This window comes from Terrapene carolina, unplaced genomic scaffold (genome assembly GCF_002925995.2).
Source record: "Terrapene carolina triunguis isolate 2854851 unplaced genomic scaffold, T_m_triunguis-2.0 Scaffold67, whole genome shotgun sequence".
NCBI classification, from domain to species: domain Eukaryota; kingdom Metazoa; phylum Chordata; order Testudines; family Emydidae; genus Terrapene; species Terrapene triunguis.
Window position 1 is genome coordinate 17,142,962 of NW_020664418.1, and position 9,054 is coordinate 17,152,015.

Sequence of the window (9,054 nt, forward strand, 5' to 3'; positions counted from 1 at the left end):
CTAGGCTACGTGGAGGACTCCCCTCCACTGCTCACTCCCGGGGTTAACCCCTTCTACATCTGTGTGGGGTAGACACCCCTTCACACTCCTCCTTGTGCATCTTGGCTCCACATTTTTTAAGAAATCAATAAGGTCTCCTTGTGAAGACACCAAAGCTTTATCAAGCTGGAGTGCACCACCTAGTTTTTCCTTTTATGCCATGTTGTTCTGGAGTGGCAATTTCATAGTTCACCTCTCCTGGCCTTCTACCGATGTTATAGGAACTTGGCCACACTGGTACAACAGAAGTTTATTTTCACAACTAAGAAAATAGCCTCTGTGTTTTAAAATCTCTTGCAAAAGTTTTGTACTTTTCTGACAGCCCTCTGGATGAAATTCACCTCAGGAACAACCCATTAAAATTCTACATATAATTTTGGGGAACAGTAATTTCTTCCCAAGACATCAATACTAAGTTCTCAAGAAATTGACTCTTGTTATTCAGTGAACTTTAGTGTTCAGGAACCCAGCACAGAATTTAGGGCCAAATCCTGAGTTCCTCACTCAGTTTTTATTCAGTCCTAATCAGTGGCAGCATTGCCTGAGTAAAGACTGAGTTACAAGTCAGTAAGAACCTTCAGGGTTGGCTGTTAGGCACAATGTTGTGAGATTCCACAAAGAAGACCCTCTCTCTGGTGAGTGCTACGAGCCATCTCTGTTTGTTTTCTCATCTCACGTTAGATTTTCTGTGTGTGATTAGAAAACCAAATATCAAATTGGCAAAAAGAGTAAATGGCCCATCAGTGTTATGCCTGCAATCCTCAGAAATCAGCCTGTATCCTAGCTTTAGATTCCTCAAATCCAGCTAGCAAATGGCTCCACTGGATATTTGCATCTTCAAACATTTCTTAAAGTGTTCACCACAACTTGTTCTTGCTGATGTTGTCAATTTGATCCATAGTTAAATGTTTGCGTAAAGAAATTCTGCCTGAATTATTTACTAGCCATTCGTCTTTTTAACTTTGATGCATGACCTCTTCATTTTAAATTAAATATTCTTTCAAACAATTTCTTGGCATCAACTCAGTCCTGTCCTTTAAAGGTTGTACACAGAGTTTTAATAGCATTGTCCCTTTGAGCTCTAATTCACTAGTTGGGCTGCATTCTTCACTCAGTGTGGGGTAAATAAGGAGTAATTTCATGGAGGTCATTGGTGCTGCACCAATGTAAAACTGATGCAAATGAGAGCAGAATCAGGTCCAGTGTCCTCATACATGGATTGCTTCTTCAAGATATAAATTAATGGAGATATCCTATCTCCTAGAACTGGAAGGGACCTTGAAAGGTCATTGAGTCCAGCCCCCTGCCTTCACTAGCAGGACCAAGTACTGATTTTGCCCCAGATCCCCAAGTGGCCCCCTCAAGGATTGAACTCACAACCCTGGGTTTAGCAGGCCAACGCTCAAACCACTGAGCTATCCCTCCCAATATAAAGATTGCTTTTGTGGTACTTAAAACTGCCAAAACAGCATTGCCTGCTACTGGGATGAAGCATTGTGGATGAAATTGGTCCCCATCCAGACAGCTAACACAATGCCTATGCACCACTTAACTCCCTACGAAGCCTTATTTTGAAGGCTTAAGTGGTGCATAGGCCTCGTGTTAGCTGTCTGGATGGGGACCAATTTTATCCACAATGCTTCATTTGAGAGAGCAGCATTCTAGTTAAGTCTGTTGCTGTGAAATAAAAAGATGGGTCTTGCTGCTGGTGCATCTGCTTTGGATATACAAGTGCTATCTTTAGGGTCCAACAGATGAAAGACAGTTATTCTGCCATAGGAACATAATGGCATGAAATATTAGCGTGTTCTCTACCGATCTGGATTATTAAAAGGGGATCGTTCACAAGGTGATATATTGGTATGAAACATCATCCTGAAAACTCTAAACTCACTTAATTCACTATATGGGATGATCACTCAGACTTATCTGGACAGACCCTCAAATGCTAGTGAAGAGAAAGAAGGATACAGATGTGCAGTACAGGCAGTAGGAGGAAAAGCAACCTGTCTGACAGTTTTCATTCTTATCAAGGAAAATATGCTAGGGACAAAACTCTGTGCCTGATCCTGAGATGTGGTAAGTTCCCTCAAATCCCATTGTTGAAGGTAAATCAGTATCTCGCAGGGTCAGTCCATTTATTAGGACATCTCTAGGTCTTTTACTGTTTCTAGCTTCACAACACGTTTTCTTTGAAAAAACCTCAAGGACTTTAATTAGACTGGGTCACATGACAGAACTCTGAACAAGGAGCTCTAATCTAGTGCTAGAGTCATTGTAACAGATCTTTATAGTGGAGGAACTTTTAGCTCTGACTTGCATAAGGACCATTAACTAAAGACTCTCAAATGATATAGGATTCAGCTATCTTGCACCCAGACAAGAAACCTAACTTGACTAAATCATCAGGTCCCTTTTCAACCATTTTCCCAAACAAAGCTCCTCCAGTTGCAAAGCCCTTTCAGGCATCATATAAACCGATATGCCTAGTTGCATATTCAAGAAATGCTGCATATCCTGAGCCATCCTTTTGAATCAATCTGTGGTTCATCTCAGCCTTCAACACTCTGGAATCCCAACAAATGTGTATCTCAAACATATTTCTGTACATAGATCTTTTTTGCTTGATTACGTGCATTTTTGAGGGCATGTTGGAAGCCAGTTTCATGCATTCTTTAGCTCCACGCTGGTGATGTTCAGCCAGTGACTGCAACTACTGGCTGTATTTGAGGGCTGTGCTACAGGTTACTTCATCTCATTGACCCGAATCAAAAACCTTGAACCATACAACTGAATCTAGCAAGAACTGATCTTAATAAAATCTTCAGCCTCCATACAGTACATCTGCTTCTTCTCTAGTATTTGAGAGCTGTCAGTGCCTGTTACACTTCTATAATTTGAAGGCTCAAAGCTTTGACAGTGGAAAATATCAAGTGTCAGAGACTTCACAATCATATTTTCACAAACATATTTTCACATACCACGGAAACATATAAACCTGATATTCATTTTTGACTAGCAGGTGGGATGACATTCCAAAAATCTAACCAGCAAAAGAATTTGTTGTTCCAGAAGAGTGGGCTGCTTTGTATACTCCCAGATTCAAACTGTGACTGCTTCCTAATAGACAGAATGCTTTCTGATTTAACACATCCATTCATATTTCTATAGCTGGGACAAATTCAGACCAGGTGCAACTCTACTTGTCTGTGGTCTTTCACATGGCTGTCATATTCCTGTCTGTGGCAGTTCTTTAGATCGTTTTTGTGGGTTTGGAGCATATCCATGATGTGATATGTCAGGTTTCTACTCATAGGCATCACCATAATTCAGACCCACAAAAAAGTGTTATCTATCTAAACATTTGGCAGCATCAAGAAATCTACTTGCCACTGCCATTTGCAGAAGTGTGATATCATAATACCTTGCCTGAATCATAGAACTGGAAGGGACCTCGAGAGATCATCTAGTCCAGTCCCCTGCACTCATGGCAGGACTAAGTATTATCTAGACAATCCCTGACAGATGTTTGTCCAACCTGCTCTTAAAAATCCCCAATGATGGAGATTCCACAACCTCCCTAGGCAATTTATTCCAGTGCTTAACCACCCTGACAGTTAGGAAGTTTTTCCTAATGTCCAACCTAGACCGCCCTTGAGGCAATTTAAGCCCATTGCTTCTTGTCCTATCCTCAAAGGTTAAGAAGAACAATTTTTCTCCCTCCTCCTTGTAACAACCTTTTATGTACTTGAAAACTGTTATGTCCCCTCTCATGTCCCCTTCTCTTCTCCAGACTAAACAAACCCAATTTTTTCAATCTTCCCTCATAGATCATGTTTTCTAGACCTTTAATCATTTTTGTTGCTCTTCGCTGGACTTTCTCCAATTTGTCCACATCCTTCCTGAAATGTGGGGCCCGGAAGTGGACACAATACTCCAGTTGAGGCCTAATCAGTGTGGAGTAGAGCAGAAGAATTACTTCTCGTGTCTTGCTTATAATACTCCTGCTAATACGTCCCAGAATGATGTTTGCTTTTTTTTTGCAACAGTGTTACATGACTTATATTTAGTTTGTGATCCACTATGACCCCCAGATCCCTTTCTGCCGTACTCCTTCCTAGGCAGTCATTTCCTATTTTGTATGTGTGAAACTGATTGTTCCTTCCTAAGTGGAGTACTTTGCATTTGTCCTTATTGAATTTCATCCTGTTTACTTCAGACCATTTCTCCAGTTTGCCCATATCATTTTGAATTTTAATCCTATCCTCCAAAGCACTTGCAACCCCTCCCAGCTTGGTATCATCTGCAAACTTTATAAGTATACTCTCTATGCCATTATCTAAATCATTGATGCAGATATCGAACAGAACTGGACCCAGAACCGATCCCTGCGGGACCCCACTAGTTATGCCCTTCCAGCATGACTGTGAACCACTGATAACTACTCTCTGGGAACAATTTTCCAACCAGTTATGCACCCACCTTATAGTAGCTACATCTAGGTTGTATTTCCCTAATTCGTTTATGAGAAGGTCAGGCAAGACAGTATCAAAAACCTTAGTAAAGTCAAGATATACCACATCTATCGCTTCCCCCCATTCACAAGGCTTGTTACCCTGTCAAAGAAAGCTATCAGGTTGGTTTGACATGATCTGTTCTTGACAAATCCATGCTGACTGTTACTTATCACCTCATTATCTTCTAGGTGTTTGCAAATTGGTTTCTTAATTATTTGCTCCATTATCTTTCCGGGTACAGAAGTTAAGCTGACTGGTCTGTAATTCCCCGGGTTGTCCTTATTTCCCTTTTTATAGATGGGCACTATATTTGCCTTTTTCCAGTCTTCTGCAGTGTCTGAAGAAAGCTTATTGTAATTATCTAAACATTTTAGTCAGACACCATTTGGATTAATAATGTGATCCAAACACATTTACAGAGATGTCACAAGAGGTAGATTCACGGTGTCTGATTTTACACACAGACAAGGTCCAGCATTACAGATGAAAAACGTTGGCATCAGGTTAGTCTGTCAATACAAATTGCTACTGCTAATCAGAAAAAGTGTTTTCAGTTTCACACCATGCCAGATTACTCTGCACCAGATTCCAGAAGACTACACCAATCCTATTATTTCCTGTTAATGACCTGTATTGTATGAGGGCTTCTCTAGACTAGGGAAACTTCACCAATGTAGTTCCACCCAGGCAAACCCCATATGTAGACACATTGCACCAATGCAAAATGCAGCTTACACCAGTGCAATTTACTCCAGTAATTTACAAAATGAGTTGCTCAAGTGCAAGGCCTGCCTTATACTAGTACAGCACATCTTTAATAGGGATTTGCACCAGAGTAGCTACATTTGTGCAAAAAAAACCTTCCAGACTCGAAGAGCCTTTGTCTCAATGGTCTTTTTATAATGAGCTCATTTATATCATTTTATCCAGTCATCATCATGATTATTGCAGGTTTGCAGAAGATGAGTCACTTGTGAGTGATTCCATTCTCCACTGGAACACAGAGCTGAGGAAAACATCCCTTGACTTTGATTAGATGAGCCATGACCCCGGTTTAATTAATTCATTAATGTTCACTCAGATGGAAGGTGCTACAGAAATGCAAATATTGATATATTTACTTTTCCATTAGACATTTTTCTGTAGCAATTTTCAGCAGTAAAGTGATAGCCATTTTGCTAGTTCAATATTTACCAAGCCGATCTGAAGTTTCTCTTCAATTTACTTTAACCACACACTAAAACCTAAATTTCAGTTCAACATTATGACTACTTGAGGGAAATGGCAGTTTTTTTCACTTGGAAGCAATTTCTTTTTGCAGTGTTCTTCTTGTACCTGTACCCAGGGCTTTGGAGCGGAGCCCGGAGCTGGAGCCCGGAGCAGCTCCAGAGCAGTGGAGCTGCAGATTTTTTTTGGAGCCAGAGCACAGCTCCAAAGCCCTGCCTGTACCAGTCTCATTAGTCTAGCTTCAGTATCTGTGGCTGGTTCTTAAGTAATGCAAGTGGCAGCCTGAAAACACAGTGCTAAATCTGCCAAGGTCACCTGCTCATTTCTTGGGCACATTGTGATCCTGAATTCCTTATGTACTCAAACTGCCCACTGAAATCAAAAGAAGTTTTGGGGGTGGAAAGAATGCAGGTCCGATCTCTGGAGTTAGGTCAATTAAATGGATAGATTTGTTCCCTCACATCTTCACTGCTTGTGCAGAACATTAGTATGTGACTCCACAATACTGGATACTAAAATGTCTGGTAGAAAAGCCTTTCATCTCAGGATCTCAAGGCTCAATACACACTACTAAAGCCCCACAACATCCTGGTGGGGAATCAACGTCCATATGGCTAAAATGATGCACAGAGAGTTTAAATGACTTGTCCTCAGGGTCACACAAGATGTTAATAGCAAAGTAAGGAACAAAACACAACAGAAGAGAATCTGTCTGCCTGTTCTCTGCTTTCCTTATCTGATTCCAGCTCCGCCAGCTATGGAGCAGTAGCACAGTCAGTGAGAGACTAGGAATCCTTCGGCTACTCTGGACCACTCACATTCACCCTATTCTGGCCCACCCACTCTGAAGTATTCGAGCTAGCATGGCCATATCTACTCTCTGTTTGTTCTGATATGTCCTCTGCCTTCTCATGGCTTTAGACTGTAAGCTCTTCACAACATGGATCTGTTAATTGTTCAGCACAGATTGCCCATTCTGTGGTACCACATAAACCAATGAAGTAATATAATATTCTGAGTGAACTGTCTGCAGGAAGGATATAGGTGCAGAGATTGTGCAAGATGACTCCAGGCTCCATAAATCCATTACTAATACGACTGCTGCCAAAGCCCAGAGCTATATTCAGTTGGCAGATGGAGGTCTTTCCTTTAGGGAGAAGAGGGCCAGAAGCAGAGAGGATAAAAATAAAACAAACATTTGTGTTTTTCTCCCAGCAGAGTGACACTTTGCTCCACTACAACCTCAAAAGCTGAAGAGAATGGCAAGGCTGACAGCTGTCCTGAGCACAGTTTCCTAAATATTACTAAAGCCATGATTGCCATATAAGATCAGAGATGTAGGAACCTCTGTGGCCATATGATTCACAGGCCTCTAACACAGCCTTTGACACACAGAACAATAAAATATACCAGTCTGAATGCATGTTTTGTTAGGTAGTGTGAAGTGGAGGGGTACAGTATGAGAAATCCATTTGGGACACATGGTATGGGTTACAACTTGCACAAAGGGCTGGTCTTCTGGTGGAAATAACATCTAGAACTGTAAGGAAGAGCTTAATTGAAGGCTGCAGGAAAGGGGCAAGGACAGTGTTATATTTTGATTGCAATAAGTAGGATTAAATGCAATCACTTGGCTTGCAGTGGCTTTTTTATCCACTCAGACATAGATAAATTCACAGATCCTCCATCCTGTCTCTCTCTTCTCAGTCTCCTTCTCTAAAATTCCTACAGTGTTTTTGAAGCACAAATTGCATTTACTAACTCCTGCTCAAATCAGTTAAACTTAGATACAAGGTACAGGGGACAAAAAGGAGAGAGAAAGTAACGAGAGTGATATAATAACTTATTACAGTGCACAGCACATAGCATAATGTGATCCCTGATTTGGCCTCTTGACATTACTGTAATATAAATAACAACAGATTACCAAGGCATAGGTGAGGATCTAGATAAGAGGAAACACGCATTACAAGTGACTACTTTTGGAGGATATGGACATTAACACAACAGTAATTCTTGGTACATACATAGAGCTTTTTATCCTCAAAGCTCCTTATACAAACTTCAAGGCCTGGTCTACACTACGGGATTAATTCGGATTTAGCAGCGTTAATCCGAATTAACCCTTCACCCGTCCACACTACAGAGCCAGTTAATTCGAATTAAAGGGCCCTTTAAATCGATTTCTGTACTCCACCTCGACGAACGGAGTAGAGCCTAAATCGATTTTGTTAATTCGAATTAGGGTTAGTGTGGACGCACACCACCGAATTACTGTGTTTAAGTTAATGGGGTAGTGTGGCCGCACACCACCGAATTAATGTGGTTAAAAACCGAATTAAGGTGCTTAGTGTGGCCGCGCACAATCGAATTTATACAACCTGTTTCCCAAATTCGAATTATCTAAATTCGGATTAATCCTGTAGTGTAGACATACCCTAAGATATCAATAAAGAAGACAGTAAAAATCAGACTGTGCACAGAGTTACCTTCTAAACATGTAAGAAGTTTAGCAATTAAAATAGATTAAGAGGCACAGTGATTGGGCAATACATTTGGCCTTCTGGGCACTAATTAGAGAGCGATAATCTATCATTCATTCTCTCTGTCCTTAAAGGGTAGGCGAGCGCTCCTTCCCCCACTCCCTGATTCATGACTCTTCACTGTATATCCCACAATACATAACATTTTCTACCCTTCATATACTGTTACCGGATGTGAACTCTCCAAACAGTAACAATGACAGGCACAGAGTTCTCTGACTTCCCCTACTACCTCTCAACAGTGTCTTTATTATTGGTACTATTATTTCTCACTGGGCTGATTTAGCCTCCCTTTTAAAATCCTATTAATGTTAATCACAATGAATTCACCATGCTCCTCCTGCAACTTCCTTGGGCTTTCAGAGATCTAGCTGAAAACAGACCACATACAGACTGGGTTTTGGAGAGGAAATAGTGGAAAATTTGTTCATCCACCACCAACCTTTCCACTAATACAAAAAGTGATCCTAATATTTGGACCATAATTCACTTATGTGAGTTTCATTAGCTGGGCTTCTGGAACACAAACAGTTATCGCTAGCTCTTTCCCAGCCAGCCATCCCTGCCAGCTCCAATGCATCCACTAATGAGAAAGCCATTTAAATGTTAGACAAATGCATAATTCTTGCTCTTATATATTACAGACCTTGTTTATTTACTGACTTTTATACTCCCCTCTTGCTTATTTCATATTAGCACATTATGTTTCTTCTTTTCACATGCTTTTA